General features: G+C 42.4%; 1 long non-coding RNA gene across 2 annotated transcripts; it reads left to right on the top strand.

Annotated features, from left to right (window-relative positions):
* Positions 1 to 49: 49 nt before the first annotated feature.
* LOC116950463 (uncharacterized) lies at positions 50 to 9,803 on the top strand. Of its 2 annotated transcripts, XR_004404022.2 has the most exons (4): positions 50 to 378; positions 899 to 1,008; positions 5,914 to 5,981; positions 7,276 to 9,803. It is a non-coding gene; the product is annotated as an uncharacterized LOC116950463 (long non-coding RNA). The 2 variants fall into 2 exon arrangements; XR_012946425.1 differs by lacking the exon at positions 899 to 1,008 and having other exon boundaries at positions 53 to 378.
* Positions 9,804 to 20,522: the final 10,719 nt, after the last annotated feature.

The following is a 20,522-nucleotide window of genomic DNA, read 5'->3' as shown; positions in this document are numbered from 1 at the left end:
TCACATCGACCGTACCAACTGACGACAATTGCGGGGGGTGGGGGGAGCGGACCCTGCCAAGTGATGCGCGTTCTGTCGAGCTCACGGGGGACATTTCATTTTACGCGTTTAACATGCAATAAATATACACATCACGCTGCGGATTTTTCTTCACAGTCTCATGTCCTCTTCGCCCCCTCCCCCCCAAAAAAAAGTCCAGTTTCTACAACAGAGTCCGTAGATAATAAAATAGTGCTTAAATACCATTATTATTATTGCACGGGCGGGGGGATGGGTGTGGGGGTAGTGGCCCTGCCTGCCCACGTGCCACCTCCCCCGCCTCGGCAATGTAGGCCAGGACGGAGGCTCCGCACCGGCCTAGGCCTGACCAAGCCTATGGCAAGTACAAATTCCCTTGCTTCTTTTAAGCTAAGAACTCAGGTTAATTGTTTACTATTATTAAACAAATACGTTGCCAGATATTACAATAATAATTTTTGTGTGCACATAGGAACTCTGGTTCATTGCTTACTATTATGAAACTTAAAAGTTGCCACATATTACAATAATTGTGTGCAGATAAGAACTCGGGTTCATTGTTTACTATTATGAAACACATACGTTGCCAGATATTACAATGATGTTTGTGTGCACAAAACTAAATTTTCATTATTAGCTTGATACATATTCCCTTTTTTAGCTGTGCTTTTATCAAGCTGCGACGGCGTATTGCCAGTCTGTCATGTGCTCTGCTGCCTGCTGATTAATTAACGTCAGTGCACTGCCACTCTATTATCTACACTGCTAATTTCCCTTTTTACCATTATGAGTGTATGCCAGTCTATAATCTGTTGCCTGCTTCTTTACCTCACTCAGTGTACTCCCAGCCTTTCATGTCGACTGTATTCTGCTTTTTCAGCTGCTGCCCGTATTGCCAGCTTTTAATGTCGACTTCAGCAATGCTTATGTCATTGAGTCGGCGTACTGCCAGTCTGTAATCTAGACTGTAGCCTGCTTCTCAACTTACCTGTGAGTACTGCTGCTCTTTAATTGACACTGCTTTCTGCTTATTTCTTCAATGCATTTCCATTGTTCCCATTGCTCATGTCACGCCATTTACTCATACGGAGTACTGCGATACTGAGAGCTGTCCCATCATCGGGGATTGCTGTGCACGTCGGTGTGTGTGTGTGTGCGAGTCGATGTGTGTGTGTTTGAGTCCATATGTGTGTTTGTTAGTCCACGTGTGTGTAAGTCCATACATGTGTGTGTGTCACTCGATGTGTGTGTGTAAGTCAATGCGTGTGTGTGAGTCGATATGTGTGTGTTAATCCATGTGTGTGTATCTAAAGTAGATGTCTGTGTGACACAGTCCATATGTGTATGTGTGTGTAGGCCAATGTGTGTGTCAGTCTATGTATGTGTGTGTAAGTCCATGTGTGTGTGTCTTAGTCGATATGTGTGTGTGTAAGTACATATGTGTGTTTACGTCAATCTGTCTGTGAGTCCACGTATATCTGTGTGATTCGATGTGTGTGTGTCGCTGTATGTGTCTACGTCCATATATGTGTGTGTAACTCCATGTGTGTGTATCTAAAGTGGATGTCTATGCGTGTGTGAGTCCATGTGTTTGTGTGTGCGAGTCGATATGTCTGTGTGTGTCAGTCCATGGGCGTGTGTGTTAGTCGCTTTGTGTCCGTGGTTCCATGTGAGGCCGTGTAAGTCCATTTCTTTGCGTGTCTGTAGGTCCATGTGTGCGTGTGAGTGAATGTGTGTGCTTTATTGACCTGGTCAAGGCCTATGATACCATCAATAGGCCTGGGCTCTGGGTTGTTCTTCATACTTACGGAGTCCATCACCCTTTGGTCACGATCCTTAAGGACCTTCATGATGGTGAGCGGCCCTGCGTCAAACTTCGTGGCCGTCAGTCAGAGCCATTCTCTCTACACCTTGGGGTGCGACAGGGATGTCCTCTGGCTCCCACATTATTTAACATATATTTTGACCACGTAGTTCGTGAAGACTTAAATGGCTGTACCGGAGGAATTACTATATGGTACAGATACAATGGGAGGCTGATCAATGCCCGGGTACGGTCAAGGGATGGCTCCCTATTGATCAACCATGTAATGTATGCCGATGCTCTGGTGAATCCTGCTCACTCAGAGGAGGACTTGGAGGCACTGCTGCTGAACCTGGAGCTTGGCACTAAGAGGTGGCGCCTTACCATCAGCCCCATCAAATCTAAGCACCTGGCTGGGTATTTTGTACCATCGGACAATCCACCCCCACAACTCACAATTTCTGATGCAGCAGCTGTGGAGAGATTGGAGAGATTCCCATACCTGGCCAGTGTGCTCATGACCAGCTCTGGTTTAACACCAGAGGTCTCACTCCAAATCAGTTGAGCGCTATTATCTTTTCATCGGCTGCGTTACGCTGTGTGGAAGCTACCTGGTCTCTCGGTCCGCATGAAGCTCCAGGTCTTCTCGGCCACGGTAATTCCCTACCTTCTGTACGCTTGCGAAACGTGCACCCACCTAATGGAACATCTTCGCCGGTTGGAAACATTTAGGCTGGCCTGCTAATGATCCACCCTGGCTTTAACCATATGTGTGTGTGTGCGTCTAAGTCGATGTGTTTCTACGTGTGTGGGTCGATGTCTGTGTGTAAGTCCATGTGTGTGTCTGCCCTTTTCGCCCGGGCAACGCCGGGTACTTCCCGCTAGTTCTTTATAAACAATTCAAGAATGTTGCGTAGAATGAATGTTTGTACTCCGCTGTATATAAAAATAAAAATATCCATGCCCACAACTGTGTTCACTGCACTGCTGGTACAAAGGCCTCCAGTAGAGGGTGCTCAAGAGAGCTCTTCTAGAGGGTATTTGGCTTATTCTTCCGCGCTAGTCATGTCTTGGGAGAGGTGGGAGCACCCACATTTGACCCACTACACACGAATCCTAATTGTCGAACTGCGGTGAATCCATTTATGCTTTTGAGCTGACAGAAGTGGGGGGTGGGGGGGGGGATGTTTTACTTTCCGTATTATTTTGCAACTGCCTCGCCGGAAAGATCAAATCGAAGCTGCAAACCATTAATCCATAGCAGCATCCCATAATGATAATAGCAAAGCAACATCTGAATTAATCACACCCAAGGACTGTCTGGACTGGTGTTTTCCCAAACCATTTGTTTACTAAGCGAAACTCTCCACTGATCAGATTTGGACTTTCATATCTCACCGGAAGAATTATGTTCTGTTAAGTAAATGCGATTGGGGCTCTTAATGCTATAGGCGACGAGCCTCTCATGAAATGCTTGAGTAAATGCCGACGGAAAACGTGGGTTCAGCAGACCAGCAGACGGATTAATTAAATAACGTCTTAATTTGATGTTTTTTTGTTGTTGATAATTGAATAGACACTTATTTATGAAGTAATACTTATTTTACAATGTATTATTGATAGTTTTTCTGAAACCAAATGGAGGGGACTTTACATCATGTGCATAAATACATCAACGATACTCTGATATAAAAACAATACACTGGAATATATTCCGATACATACTCCATCCACCTCCGATTGGCGCGGCTGGCAATGTACAATGCGAATAAGAGTCCAACATACATGTGTACATTTTCGTGCTCTTCTTACTTAAGCAGAGTAACTGTTAAGCACGTGTGTGCATTGAGGCTGGACGCAAAATAACAAGTGCACAGGGCAAGTGCGAGAGGGGGGGGGGTCATCATTCACGGTTGGCATGAATTGCGTGGAAAGTCGCATTAGGTCGGAGTGTTTGGAGACTCTGTGCAGACGTGCCTTTGAGTGATGACACTTGGGGCTTTTTACTCTACCCAGTAATGCTCCTGGTTACCTCTCCTCATCGACATCACTCTCACCCTTAATCTAATCTCTAATTCTTCAAATTGTGCCCTGAACTCATTGAGAGATCAGCCTGACTGAATGTGCATGTGTGTGTGTGGGAAGCTATAGTGTAGCGCTTAGCGCACTGTGCTACGAACCTGGTGACCCGGGTTCGATTCCCGCTCATGGCCAACACCAGTGACGATTATTTGAAACGGTCCTGGGCCGCCCCTAGGTCGACTCAGCTTCAAATGAGTACCTGGTGCGGTGTGTAAACATCGTTACTGGGGAGACAAAGGCGGCCGGGCGTGGTGTTGGTCACCCCTCGTGTGGTGTGCTGTCCTTCATAGGTACTCGCTTACAGCACTTGCCCCAACAGTCTGTTAAGGCTATACGGTGGATCTTTGTCTTTGGCGTAAAGGTTATTGCAAGTTTGTGGGTGGGTTGTTTGCACAAAAATGCGACTTTATAATAACGTGAATTATTACATACAAGTCTGTGACGTGACATATGATGCATGGGCAAATAATGAAACCTCAGCGTTTGAAAATCTATGTAGTTTACGACTGGGTAGGTTCTCGTGATTGCACTATCGGGCTTTCCGATGTGGTTCTGGGTTGTACCCGAAGAAGCTCCCGGCACTTGCAGGGAAATATCAGACATAATGCTGAACAATACGAGATATAACCCGAAAAGACATGAGAATGCTTGCTTTCATTTTGTATGATTAAATACGTTTAGGGGGTACTTTCTTACCTGGAATATAGATTTGTGACTGACTAATAGAACGCGCAATATTGTACCTTACCATTACAAAATAAAAACAAAGCATCTGACGCGCTAAAGCAGTTTTCCCATAGCATACGCACCACTATCTTGCTATTTAACTTTTTCAGGAAATCAGAAAATGTGCACTCATTGCTGTGATCGGAATAATTGTACAACCATTCCACAGATTGACGTAAAGCTTTCGTGACTGCAGGGATTCATATTCTTGGGTCTTTCGGTAAAGTCACGTAGATAGGTTCAAAGAAAATAACAAAAAAACTATGACGTTTCGATCACAACACAACCGGTCGTCTTGTGTTGCGATCGAAACGTCGTAGTTTTTATTATTTTCTTTGAACCTATCTACGTGACTTTGCCGAAAGACCCAAGAACATTCCACAGCTACTGTATTTCAAGATTTAAAAAAAAACACCCAGAGCATGCTTTAAAATCACCCCATGGGGATTTAAATTGATGACGTTTAAACGTAACTTAATTTCTCACGTGTATGTGTGTGTATTCCTGCGAGGGTTCCCCATGTGTGTTGGACAGGGGGAAGCAGTGACAAACGAATAGAGGCAGCGGGAATAAAGTGGTGGATTTGATTCCTGCCATGCATGTCGCAAGCAGGCGATATTGAAACCAGTCTTGCACTTTTCCTACGTCAATTCATCCTCAAATGAGTACCTGCCGCTGGTGTGTTAACACCAGCAATGGAGAAACAAAGGCAGGCAGGCAGGCATGATTCTAGACGTGCCACCATCAATGGCACATGGCAGCTTTAATAGGCGTTTTGCGAACAGCGCCTGTCCCAGCAGTACGCATGACACTATGGAAGCAATGGCGCAGTGGTGAGATTGTGCCGTGACAAGAACCCGGGTGGATCCGAGTGCATTTCCCAGTCGCATTTTCAGTTGCTGGAAAGTGGCTTCAAGAATCTGAGTACCCTGATGAGGTGTTACACAAACCGGGTACATATGGCTGGGTGTGGTGTACAATACACCATCCTCCCCCCCCGTGTGCTTTAATAGGAGCTTGTTAACGGTACTTGTATGGCTACATGGGTGGTCTTCGTGGCATTAAGTTCCTAAATCTGCACACTAATGTAGCAAACTCCCTATGAGTAGTCCCATCTCTAAGCATATCCTTTGGATTTGTTTTTGTTTCATCAGTCAGCTACCTACTAACGTTTTCTAAACAGAGCGTTAAATTCATATTTCAAACTAAAAAAAGATAATGTTATAATTGCTATCTTCTGTACAGTATCAAATCACGCATCTTTTTTGTCAATCCACCTGCAGGATGCCACGTGGGTTGTGAGGATTATTTGACCATACTTCACCACCCTGGTCAGTGCAGTTCGATAAAGGTGAGTAGCGTAGATGCTGTAGCATTGAACGGTACAACAATGTAAATTGGCTGCACTGCATAACAACAAAGCCCATACAACAGCATTTAAATGAAAAAAAACTATACACAAAAATGGTTTACATAAATAATAAGTGAATATATATTTAGTGTCATTAATATTGTAAAAAAAAATACTAACGCATGGGCATTTTACAAAATGTATCCAATTTTATTTAAATGCAAAGACATGTTGCCATGTTGATTAAATATATAACTCTATAGATCCATCGTATTGACATCTACTGGGGAATTTGTGCTGTATTTTAATTTTCACATACGCAGGCACAGCTGCTTGCAGATAAATAATTAATTTCATATATATTTAAGCAATTATGGAAGAAAAAATATAACCCAGAGGACATCTAAATTAATTTCCAAGAATTATATGAAAAAAGCCCGGAAATCCATGTGATCCAATCAGGCAGTGGTGAGAATGCATGGCCCCACACATGGAAAATTTAGAGTTCAATCCCATTTGGGGTCAACTCAGATATTCATGATAAAATGAATGCTGCTTTGTGGGAAGTCCACAGGAGCTATCCAATAAAATAGCCGTCCCTGTCATGGGAATGTACAATTTACCAACACTGACCAATGGTGTAAATAGGAAATTAGTAACTTGCTCGATGGAGTGGGAAGCTGGTTGATGTTTTTGCATGTGACACTCTACCAATATAAAAAAAGAAAATAAGTCAAAACTAATTTTGTTATCAAATTAAAATTATATTTGTATGCACTTCAGAGGAGTCTATAGCGTTCATATGTATCCAACAACGTAAATTGTTATTTAAATCAATCTAATTTTACCACTTTTAATTATGATGCCACCATTTCGATTTAAAGCTTTCGTGACTGCAAGGATTCATCTTCTTTGGTTCTTTCTGTAAAGTCACGTAGAATGAGAATACGTGAGAATACGTGACTTCACCGAAAGAACCAAAGAAGATGATGCCACCAATATACTCGCCGAGTGAGAAGGAGAGGTCAGAAAGCAATTGGACTAAGTTTGATCATTAAATCCTCCAACATGCAATATACATTTTAAAATAAGAATAATAATGTTCATATATACAGTATACGGCAGTATATAAACACTGTGAGCCTCTTAGGTTTCTGTACAAGTGGAGTAAATGCATTCACACAAAAAAAACTATTATCCTAGCTAAGCACGCAATTCAACCATTATTCATGAGTGTAACTGCGCACAGTATATCTTACAGTAACCATAACAAATGGCCGTTATCATCCTACAGAAACATTTCTACGACAAGCCATTCGAGAAAGACACTGCCCTACGAGATCATAAAGGAGGAGGAGAAGGAGGGAAGTTTCTGCTAACAAATGATAGCATGAGAGAAAAGGACCTCATGGTCAGATGGAACACACAAGCCCACTTGAATTCCCATGCCTTCTTTAAGTTGCCGAAATTCCATTCATCACTGCTTTTGGTGCGTGCTATTTTTTTCCCCCCGCGCTGGAATTACAATCTCCAGAATGTCACGGGTAGGGTGGGCGTGCGCAATGCTTCAACTGTCGCGCCAGGAGAAAGAACCAGCCAGATTAATCAGAATAATCAGAATCAGAATATGTGTTTAAACTGGAGGAATCCGATGAGTGAAAAGCTTTTTTTTTCTCACAGATGCCCAGTTGGGGTGGGTCAGAATGTTCCAGCAACAAACAATACGAAAACACGATAGGAGTGCAAAGTATAAGAAAGGTAGCAAATTAAATCACAAAATATACAACTAAAACTATTTTATTTTACAAGATAAAGCCCACTAAACTATTAGCTTATTTTTTTTTCAGACGCCACCTCTGACTTGCAGGTTCAGTGTGCTTACCATTACACCCTAGCAGAATCCCTCTATTTAATACTTAATTATTATGGTTTCCAATATTTTTGGGTTAACTTAACGTAGAATGCTTGTGTTTTGCACTGCAGAGCCGTAAGTGTTGATTGAAATTTGAACCAATGAAACTCTCCGTTTGATTTCACAGGGAGTGAGCCGTGGTCTTGCCAAGGTCACAGGTCAAACAGCCCCATCACGTTCGTGTTTATTTACACTTGCCAGCTTCATGCCGTGAAAAACGTGAACGATTGTGGAATTACGTGCCCAAATTATACTTATCATTGAAAAGAACTACTAATGAGAATGAATAGTTGACTTAAACTGAGGCTGAATAATCTCCATCTTTAAAACGTATTAACAATTTGACATTATCTTCTTTGGTTCTTTCGGTAAAGTCACGTAGAATGAGAATAAAATAATAAATTGATAAAATAAAATAACACAATAATATTCTCTCGACGTTTCGGCCACAACACAAGCGGCCTTCATGTTGTGGCCGAAACGTCGTGAGAATATTATTGTGTTATTTTATTTTATCAATTTATTATTTTATTCTCATTCTACGTGACTTTACCGAAAGAACCAAAGAAGATGAATCCTTGCAGTCACGAAAGCTTTAAATCGAAATTTGACATTACTTTGTATTTTGCATCCTGTATGCTTGTCTGCAGTACAAACAAACGATGCCGTGGGTAGACTTTGTTGAATTGCAGTTGTTCTCCCAATATAGTCCCTTCATCCGTGTGCCTCTTGCGGTGACCTTTATTACGATAAGGTCACCGTGAACTGGAGACCATCTGTGCACACATAATCAGCGACACGGATATAGCATGCTGGAGGTGCTTCGACCGTGCTACCTATACATGGTTATGCTCAAGGATTAAAGTCTACAACATCAAACTCAATTATAAACCTAAATCGCGGATCAACTCGCAACATTTTTCATGGTGAGATGGTAATGTGATGTAATCATTAGGAATGTGTTGCCTTGATATTGGAATATATCGAGCCATATGCCGATATAGGCGATGATGGATGTAAGCACACATTGTGTTGATTAATTACATTACACTACTCAACACAGAAGATCCATGGGTTTGATCTTCCACGAAGCTCATGGTCCACCTTAAACTGCATCCACTGCACAAACCATGGCAGATGCAAATGGAAAAATAAATAAATAAAACTCTACAGTATTGTGCGACTGTGGTCATCCAGAACAGACCGTACAACATATAACATAGCATAGCCCGATCCACAAAAGCTTAGGAGACATCACAGTGGATACACTCCGCTGTTTCTGACGTGGTTATTTGGCTTGACCACCTGAATGTGAAATTGAGGTTATTGCTCTTCATCTTCATCAGCCATATGCAAAATCAGAAGACGATGATGTTACACTCGTTTACCCAAGAAAGCCTCACCGAGTCTCATCACTCTGCCAAGGGGATTCTTCCAAGTTTTTTTTTTTTGCATTTGGGAGCAATGATCGCTATGTATAATATGTATGGAGCAACTTAAGCACAGTTCTGGTATAAGCAACACGTGCATTATATTATACTGGTTGGAGGAATGCAAAGGACAACTTCAAATACAAGCACATGTTGGATATAAGCACAGCTTCCCTTGCTCCCAAAGGCGGTGCGCTTATATCCAGCATCTCCGGTATATCTATCCTCTAAACAGTTGTGCATCGATGCACATTATTTAAACACTTTGTATTTTGTGGCAGTATTAATGTTTAAAGTCGTAATACATGTCCAATTCATTAAACAAAAAAAGTTTGCAATTACAAACAAAAGACTCAGTCCAAAATGTCATATAATTACGAGCAGGTGCCTTTTTAAATGTTTTAGTAAGGCAGTCATGCCCTTAAAATTCTGTTCTAACGTGTGCGTGCATGCAAAATAAATGTAATCATGCATAAAGTACGTTTCGAATTGTTCCCATTAAGCATGCGGTACGCTACATTCAGGCAGGTGGGTTGCGTTTAGAGAGTACAATGCAGCATATAAGAGAGCGAGAGCGAGAGACATCACTGCTAAGTAGGAAAGCCACACCAACTGGCTATCCCTTTGATTTGAACATGTGTGAGCGAGAATAATGAACACATTCTTTTGAAACATATATGACACGTGGCAAAATCTGACCCATCCACAAAACCAACATAGCCGTTTCGCAAAATAAAAGCTATTGATGGCAAGCACCTATGTAGCGATACATTGATTGTTGAATATCGATTTTTAAGGCTCAGGATAGATTATTCAAATTGGATACGTGATAAATTATGGTTTTGTTTGCATAAAAATGCTTTAATTTTGCCCAGGAAGCAAACAGAAATTTACAAATGAGAAAGACTAACCTACAAATAATATAAATGAAACAATACAGATAAAAAAAATAACTTAAATTATTGGATTAAATCATGGTCCGAAATTGTATGACAGCAACAATTAATATAATCACAAGAGGTGTTAATTGTTTTATCTCCATTAGCTTGGCAACAAATGTAACATGGCATTGACTGAATTTCCAAATGTAGTAAAAAGCACTTTAAATGTTCAACAGAGATGGATCGCTACAGTTTATTCTTACCCAATGTTGGGGTAGGTGTTGTTAAAGTCCACATGAACCATAAACTAAAACCATGTTACCAGCTAAGGCTCAATGAGCTACATATTTTTTTTACAGCTCGTTTTCATGCACTGCCGATGAGCAGGTTGACTACGCACGGTGTGAAAGAAGTTCAACATACAGCTATCATTTGTGACCAGGTCGCTTCTGGAAAAAAAGCTATATAGCTCAGTGGGCCTGACCTGGTAAAATAAAAATGGCTTAACTGTTTACTTTAAAGTCACGTAGAAGGGAAACAATAAAATAATAAAAAATATAAAACAATAAAATTCTCACGACGTTTCGACTGCAACACAAGCAATCATCATCACGTGTGAAAGCCACAGCAAGAAAATTTGAAAAAGTGGCGGTTATTTTTAACGTTAGCACCACGGAGAGCGATTTGGCAGTTATTCAGATGGACGAGTCCATCTATTTTCGGAAAAGAGGAGGGGGGAGACGAAAATAATGGATGCGGTCTGAAAGCCACCGTAAGCGTGAACAATCAGACCGCATCCATTATTTTCGTCTCCCCCCTCCTCTTTTCCTAACATAGATGGACTCGACCATCTGAATAACTGCCAAATCGCTCTCCGTGGTGCTAACGTAAAAAAAAAACGCCACTTTTTTCAAAATTTCTTGCTGTGGTTTTCACACCTGATGATGATTGCTTGTGTTGCAGTCGGAACGTCGTGAGAATTTTATTGTTTTATATTTGTATTATTTTATTGTTTCCCTTCAACGTGACTTTACTGAAAGAACCAAGAATATGAATCCCTGCAGTCACGAAATCTTTAAATCAAAATGTTTACTTTAAGTCAACCTAAGGGACACGCGGAGTCTACAATTGCCAATTGGGCCAGAGAACAAACCAGGGCTTGATGTGACTATAGTGCATTATGCAATCTGCTACATTGCATTATAAACACACTCGTGAAGTCAAACTGATATTCTATTAAATCGAGCATTGAGGGGGCGGTGCTCATATCCTGTTTACAGCACTGAGGTAATGGCGGAAATTCCACAGTCCTATGGCGGGGGAGAGAATACACATAGGAGGACCCGCCGATGACTTCCCCACTAAGCGGTACATATTTTATTGAGCCCGGAAGGATGATGGGTTTATGATGGGCATACAAATGCTGGGAATAAATGGACAGTGGCCTCCAAGCCACGTGATATGACTTTGTTATAGTAATAGGTTTTTACCCTTTTATCTGGCACCAAAACTGACACCTTTATACAAGGGATCATGTTTACAATAACCACAACACAAGCAGTCAAAATGCAAACAAAAAGAGACAACTCTGATAATGATATGCACTGTCCTTGTGGACCAATCAATTTCAAGGACAGTGCATATCATTATCAGAGTTGTCTCTTTTTTTGCATTTTGACTGCTTGTGTTGTGGTTATTGTAAACATGATCCCTTGTATAAAGGTGTCAGTTTTGGTGCCAGATAAAAGGGTAAAAACCTATTGCTATATCTTGCTACTGGCAAAGGAGGTCTCATAATGATATGACTTTGCTTCAACATGGAACAGTAAACAAGCAACTCCACGGTTTCAATAGTGACATTACCGGCTTGGTGATTGCAAGGTGAGGTGGAGTGAATGGTGAATGTAAACATCTCTGCTTTATGAACGAATGAATACGCCTGTGAACGTCGATGCTGGCGACAACCATGCCTCCCAGCGCTAACCAAACAAGTCGGTGTATCCGGCCCACCCTGTCTCTCGTTCTCTCCCTCTCTCTCGACGGGATCGTAATGAGATAACAGGCCGACTTAAACAAAACTAAATATCCGGGGGACGATGGATGTCATTCAGTGTTGCCTTCTTTTATCCCCATCCACGTCACGCGGCTGGTCGAGGATGACCGAGCAGCTTCACGAAGAGGGGACAACACGAGTGGCTGTGACATTTGTGATGGCCACGCCTGATGAAGCTAGTTGTAATTACTGGCGAAACGTCGTAACTTAAGATTGTAAATGTTGTGGCTTTGCTCTCTGCAACACACCGGTGTGCTGTACTAGCAACGAATTGGCACGTTCTGTTTACGTGACAAACCTTACTAATTGGCTGTGTCGGGTGGTGGCGGCTATAACGACACATTAATATATTTACGCGATCTAACCCTAAAAAAAAAAAACCCGTATCATGGCTTTATTCCAAAGTGTGCTTCTGGGTGCCGCTCGTGTCTCTGCAACGGCGCATTAGCCCCGCACGTGCCACAAAACACCACCACACGCTAACTCTCAACCCCCCTGCCCTGCCAGCCCCGTAGTCCGCCGGTCCAGCAGAAGATGAAGAATGGTGACGCCAGTGCCGCTTCGCGTGAGAGCAATAACGCGACGTTCCCGCCCAACTGCACGCTTCGCTACCAACGGTGCGAAAGGAGTTCAGCTCACGTACGTGGGCCCTCTGTGCACATCGCTGCCTACAGACAGTAATGCTGTCGTCGCGCAGAACGTCAAATGGGAAACGTCACGGGCGTCTTAACGCGATCGCTGACCCCCCCTCCCCCAAACCATAGTTAGGGCGTCCCGATTTTTCGGTGCGGAAATACATTTGTGGTGAATTACGTCCGTGCCGCCGACTCCCGGATTGTTAATATTCAGCAGGCATTGTCTAAAAGCGACAACAACAAGGACGAGAACGGCATTGTGAGGCCACCCTAATTTATATTGCAAAGAAAACCAATACACGAAAACACAAACGATTCAAGGCACAAAAGGAGCACAGCCTATAATGTGGATTTGACTGTTGTTGTATAAACTGTACTATATCAGCGGTAAAAGGTGCATCCCTGGGTATTCGCTTGCTCATGCCACTGTTGGTGGAAGGGCCTTCACTCGAGGAAGCTCGAGAGAGCCTCTCGATCAAGGTATTCGTGCCAGCTCTTTCATGCAGTATACCCCATCACACTTGACCTGCCGATCGACTGCGGTGGATGCATTTACACCGCTGAGTGGACAGAGGTGGGGGAAAAAATAAGAAACGTTTCACTTTGTTTCAATCGCCAGACCAGGGAGATTTAACCATTGACCTCTGTTTTGTAAGATCGGCGTGCTAACCGTTTCACCGTATAATGTATGTATCGTATAATAAATTATGCTAATCCAAATCACGCTTCAGTAGCAAGTAATTCAGGCTTTTTAAGAACACAACGATAACAACAGCTGCCATCCACGCCATTTGTCCCAGGCTAGGTGGACTTTGCGCACACGTGGTGGTGCAAAAGATGCACAGACTAGACTCCTAGATGGACCACACAAGCTCCGCACCTCACCACTTTCAAAATTTGTATCCATTTGATGGCTCTGCTTGAAACACAAACACCTTGCAGTCGTTCGAAATATCTCTGCTCACGACACAGTCCTTCACTTGCTGTGCAGCATCAGACATCAAAGGTAGGATTAGTTACATTTTGGAGAACTGGAGGCCCACATCCCCAAGTGTTAAGAAGGCAAATCGCACCTAAAGCAAAAAAAAAATCACCCTTGGATGCTGACAAATCAACTCTCACCAAAATGGCAACACCACTGGTCCTGAAATGCCAAACAAGGTCTCAAAACATTTACCCCCAACTGGTGTGCTGCAAACACGAGGGGTGAAATGTGGCCACAAACTACAAAAAAAAACATGGGTCAGAATCGCGTGGTCATTTTGGCCATAATTTTAGCAAGTTTTTTTTCATGAGAAGAATACAGTGGATATTTTCGAAAAAAAAATAGTTTTTAAATTCAAGTCAACTCATTCCAGAAAAACAGAAAAATACATTCAGTGACTGGTCACAACATATTTGCGAAATGGCCCAAAGTGAGCAGGGGTCACATCCGAAGCACTACTGTCCAAAATAGTCATGCCATTTTGCTTCTTTAATATCATCGTCATACACTTCCAAATGCTGCTCCTTTTCTGATATTTTTGTTTGTTTTACATATTCGCATAAGCATATAATTTGAGGACCACACATGCAATTTTGTCAGAATGTTCAGCTATCTTTTGAGTTGGTGGTCTCGACAAGGCTGAAATAATTATACAATGCTGTATAGTGGTCACATGACACGCACGCAGGGCATGATGGGAGTCGTGCCTTCTCTTTGTGAGCAGCACCCCCTTGCGTGTTGTTTTTTCTATTTATTTGCAGCCTGCAACTATTTTCCTCTCTTGATGGATTTTTCTCTCTCTCACAATTAGCACAATGGATGCCTAATTCGTATACACTTTTACACGTGTGTTTGCTCACCCTGAGCACTCCTCCATCTCAGCAACGCATTTACACAAATCGGTGTACATTATTTTGAAACGTAACTGATACCGGAATAATCCCAAGTAAAGTATGTTGGCTATTTTTTTTTTTTAACGTAGAAATAGATGCATCAATAATGGCCCAGGTCCAAATTTATTTGCCACACAACCTTGGCTCACACCGCCAATGGTCAACTTGAATGCACACGATCGGCTCTAATGAAATCGTGTTATGCTAATTGTGCACTGCATGCCTGCTGAATGTGACGTTGAGCCTAAAGGAAGGCAAAATGTTGAGGGGATAATGCAAATGTGTAGACCCCTTTGAATGACATTTTAAAACTAAATAACAGAATAAGTCACCGTGGCAGTGCAATGCAAGATGACTAACATTAGCTGAAGGAAGACATTGTGATGACTAACTGTCGGCAGAAGCGCACAATGTTCTTGCACTCGCAACTCCCATTTTTCCGCACTGACGACACATTGTTCAGTACAGCTGCGCAAATCGACTGTGCACCTTCAAGTGAGTGAATTCGCGATCGCTGAAAGGAGTGTCGCTGTGCAAAGAAGCACTCATCAGCAGATGTCAGCTGAGGGCCACGTAAATAACTGGGCAATGAAAATTCGAGAAATGTCATAATAATGTGAACGCTGCTCAATTAATTTCGTTCCAGAACTTAATTCTACTGTGCTTTACACAATCCTAGGGAATGGCCCCTTTAAGCCATTTGAATACAACACATGTAAATGGAATTAATGGCTAAAATACAAGTTTTTCTGTTTTGTTGTATGGTGGCAATGGATATACTCTGTGATTGTGAGATATAAATATCATCGCTGACTTGCTTTAAATGTTTGTCACTCATTTTTTGTAGAAGAATATTTGTTGTTTTAACTCTTGTTATGGCTATCTTCTTGTTGGTGTAGAAATTGAGTGATTAGTTTATAAACAATTATACAAATATGGCAATTGGTTAAACATTTTGTAGAAAATTGTATCATCGCATCGATGTTGGATTTTACTTGATATTCCGAGATTTAAATCAGTTTCAAATCATGATGGAAAAATTGCCATATATCCATCTAATTAAAGGTATGTGGATTGCTGTAATAGAGATGTTTGGGTTAGATTGCGTGAATAAAAATGGGTCATTAAACCCGCCACCGCCCAACACAGCGAATTAGTAAGGTTTGTCACGTCAACAAAACATGGCAATTTATTACTAGTTCAACACAATGGTGTATTTGAGAGTCAACCCACAACATTAACAATCTGAGTACGACGTTTCGCCGGTAATTACAGCCAGCTTCATCAGGTGGCAGCCAGATTTGTGGAGAAATCCTCCTGTTTCGGCCTTAATAAGAGGGGTATATAAATAACGACACATTAATATTCGTGCGATCTAACCCAAACACTTCTATTATGGATAATATTGGTCGTGAAAGCCTACGTGTTAAACTGGATTGCTAAAGTAACCTTAAAGCACACGTTACTTTGCGATGTACTATGTTGTTATTGTTAGAGTAAGTAATCAACATGAAGCAAACAAATTCATAATTTGGATAATTAAGTTATCCATATGATTGACAACGCCCATCATTCACCCAGAAATCCTCGGTGTGTGCTCAAGACTCCTTATTCATTCAATGGTCAGTGGCATGCTCCGAACATATACATTAGAACACTGGAATGGTGTTGTAATGTCTATGCCCGGAGCATGACGGTCATCACTTTGGAAAACGAGATTGAATGCAAGTACTAAAATCATTTTTTTCCAGAGGTTCCTGCATTGGGGTAGGTGGTTAATTCCATTAAATGAATGATTGGCTTGTAAGAGTGGCAACTCATCTCCTGGCCACGCCACAGCACTACACGTTACAACACCTGGTAGGCCCTGGTGGTCACCTACCCAAATTTAGAGCAGCCCAAAAAATACCCAAAATGCATGTTGATTCTCAATGTGGAGAGAAAATCCGGAGGACCTGGAGAGAAATCCACGGGGCCACGGGGAGAGAGAACATACAAACTTCAAATATACAGGCGTTAAGGTCTGGATTTAATCCACGACCTCCTGTATAACGGGCGAGGTAGTTAACATAGCTGTTTAGCTTCACATATTTTATGACATTGGGCACATTCTAGGTGATTTGGCCATAGACAAATTATTCATATTTATAATAACCTTGCAATATAGAGATATATATTTGCGGTATTTTTTTCGGAAAATGAACTTGTATAATCCAACTTGCTTCACGACAAATTGCAAATTATATTTGGCGAAAGAGCACTGTGGGTGGTAGATACTTATTTTAAAGAGGTCAAGCTCCCCATTACACCTTGCGCTATAATATGTATAACAGTAATTATCAGAAATAAGATTTGGAATGTTCCGTGCAAACTTTGCTGACGATATCAAAGCCGCGTAACTGCGTACATGTTTTCAGAATCGCACATTCAATCGTTGCGCAGGGGAACAGTTTTGATTGTATTCCGATGGTTATGGATGTTAAAAGCCTATTTCGTCTCAAATAATGGAAGCGGTGGCAGAGCCAGGGGGTGGGTGGAAGGGCAGTGGAGGCAATTGCCACCCATTTTGAACCTCGGAAATATTTTTTACTGATATTTAACAGAGAAAAAAATATAGATATTGAGTTTTTATCAATGCAGAGCCATTTTTATCAGAGCTTGAAATATTGGGACCGCCAATTCCTTCTGAAGTTTCCAGATCCACCTCTGAATTTAGGCTTTTTGACAAAAACAAATAGGTGCCCCGTTTTATCTCAGGTGTATATCTGGATGCAGACACCGTGACACAGACCTGCTCTGAAGATAACAGACAGACCCAATTTCCGTCATGGTTTTTCGTTTGCCTGCAAATGTCACTGCTGATTCTCTTAAAATATAACAGCCATGTGCGAGGCAGCCACACGCATGTCACTTTGTAATCCCAGTTAAATTCTTCTGACAAGTGACGCCAATGATGCAAGACAAGCAACTGTGAATATTGAGAAACTCACTAACTATTTTCATTTTACCATGTAAGGCCCACTAAGTTACGTATCTGTTTTTCCGAAGAGTCCTGGCCATAAATGAAAGCTCAACGGAGTGGCTTATCGTGTGGGAATTTAAAGCAGCCAAACACTTTCCACACCTGTTTCTAAAATGTTTCTAAATTTGGAAGAAAAAACCTGAGGACCTGGAGAAAAATCCACACGACCACGGGGAGAACATGCACACTCCAAATTTGAAGGCGTCACAGTTAGGATCGAACTCACGACCTCCTGCATACCAGGTGAGGTAGTTATTATCTCGCCACCATGGCTCCCACTATATGTTGCACCCATTAATGCTGCTGGCAACTGCTGGCGGCATTCATGGATGCTACTATCGAACGGGCGACATTTAAATTGGAAGTCAAGTGTGTCGACCATTACAACACGGCATCATCCCCCTTCTGTGAAAGTGAACGCCATCAAACCGCATTCCCAACGGTCGGCAACGTTAACGAGGAAAAGGCATGGCGGGGTGACAGATCCTGGCTTTGAGTGATGCGCATGGCCACGCGTTGAATCTGGGACTGTGAGATTGCTCCACGGTGCACTAACCCCAATACAGTTACCCATTCAACACAGATGGATTGTATGGATAGAGACGCTTTTCTGTGGCCAAGTCATTGCCACCGTCTCTCAGATGATCTTGGCCAAAGAGGGCCAGGATACATCAACCTCCACCCAGGATTTGAACTCCCAGCATTCCGATTACGAGCCGCTCACTCTACTCTTTTAAAGTAAGGATATTAATTTTCAAAACCATTTTCTCGAGTCTCACACTAAGGTGCACAACGACGAACAATATTTTGCACACCACCACCACCATCACAATATTCCTTTCCTGGGATTGTTCGGTGAAGTTTTGTTTGGAAGAGCCCACAGCAACGGCAGGCACAGCATAGTGAGAAATAGCATGAGCATCGCTGCCATCAGCTACCTAACTTTTGTGCGACTTCTAAATATTTAATATCTGCTTTGGCTTTGGCTTGTGGGGAGCTGCCACACTCACACCGGCGCACACACACGCACATACAGCGAGCCAGATGATTATCATAGACCGTTGGAGAAAATGTTGTTGGCCAGCGCTTATTAAGGCCCGTGTGACACATGATGCTCTGGGATGTCTAGTACCATGCTGGGCTGCCTTTTGTCAACCGACTGCAAATGTTGACTCTGTATCAAGCACTTATTTTTAGGTTGAGCCAACCGAGAGGAGGTCAAAATCATTGTTTTATAATATTGGTCAAAGATGTACAAGTCCAGGTCACTGTGATTATAGTGCCGTCTCATAACCACAATGCCACACAGATACGAAAAAAAACCCGGTAGAGGCTCTATAGACTAATGAGGAAAATGTTATTAGTGAGCACCTATTAAATCTAGCACAGTGTGACTAGGAGGTGTTGCGGACAGCACCGTTTATAGCTGCCTTTATTGTCCCAGTGAAAATGTGTATATACCACGTCAGTGGTCATGTAAGACTGAATCAACCTATGGGAGGCCCATGACTGGTTCACATATCACTTGGTAGCGATGCAGTATTAAAATAAAAAAATGTAATTTTGACAATAATCACATCAACCACTGGTGGACCACTTTCCTAAGTTGTGTTGCCCATCCACAAAACAAATCTTCGATGTAGCAAATGTATTGTCAAAGAGGAGTGGGTAAAGGTTAAATGTTGCACAACATTTCCATTCTCAGAATTGAGCAGTGAAGCGAAGCTTCAAAACGTTCAGCGCCAAATGGTTTGAAAATTGGGGTGCTCTTTCCATTTGCAGTGGTCACACATTGCAACTGTTTTTATAACAACCAGATTAGTGCAATGCGTGGATCAACCTCGGAGAGTGTAGGTACGTCATGGACGTCACGCTGAGGAAATAATTTTGGGGTAAAGATGAAGGAGACTTAAGTGTGGAATAACAAAGCTACGCGCAGTGAATAAACGGTTCTGTGAAAAAAAAAGACTGAAAGACGTTACGTGTTTGATGTACTGAGCGTAAATATTACTTAGTTTTATATGACAAAGATTCCCCCGAGAGCCTTAACATACTTTAAGGGCAAGTGAGTACCCATGAAGGCGGGCAAGTGAGTACCCATGAAGGCAGGCAAGGTACATGAGCGGGTGGGTGGACAGCACCACGCCTGGCCGCATGTCTCCTCAGTGGTGATGTTTAAACACCACACTAGGTACTTATTGGACGGGAGGCCCACAACCAGTTCAGAAAATCGTCACTGATCGTGGCCGTGATTGGGAATCCAACTTGGGGTGCAGAAGTACAGCATGCCAACCGCTACAGTGCCGCTTTTTCTTAGTGTCATAGACACCCACACGTACACACACTTCCAAATCACGCAATTTCATAAACCGTTTCATAACTCAACACGTGGTTGAATATCCTCTTCGGTCCATCGACCTAATGGCTTTCCAGATCGACATCATGAAGCAGCATTTGGTTAAGCAAGCTGACTCTGATTGGCATTCACTTTTGAAATGTCCTGCTGCATTGGAGAGGAAGCAGACCTTGGATCGCCATATACTGGCTCAGCAAAAGCAAGATCAATGTCAAGGCCACGACCAACCAGGCTACCCCATATTCACAGGTTACTTGGCAAAGGGATGCTCGCAGTGCCACTATATTTCATTTATAATTGCATTGTCCATTACAAGTTTCATTCGAGAACGCGGAAGAGTGACCGGCTGGCTCTGAGTTTGACACGCCCTTATC

Source organism: Petromyzon marinus, chromosome 39, assembly GCF_048934315.1.
Source record: "Petromyzon marinus isolate PM22_M1 ecotype Great Lakes invasive population chromosome 39, UKy_Petmar_22M1.pri1.0, whole genome shotgun sequence".
NCBI classification, from domain to species: domain Eukaryota; kingdom Metazoa; phylum Chordata; class Hyperoartia; order Petromyzontiformes; family Petromyzontidae; genus Petromyzon; species Petromyzon marinus.
The sequence above is the reverse complement of the archived record's forward strand: the minus strand, read 5'-3'. Positions and strand labels throughout refer to the sequence as shown.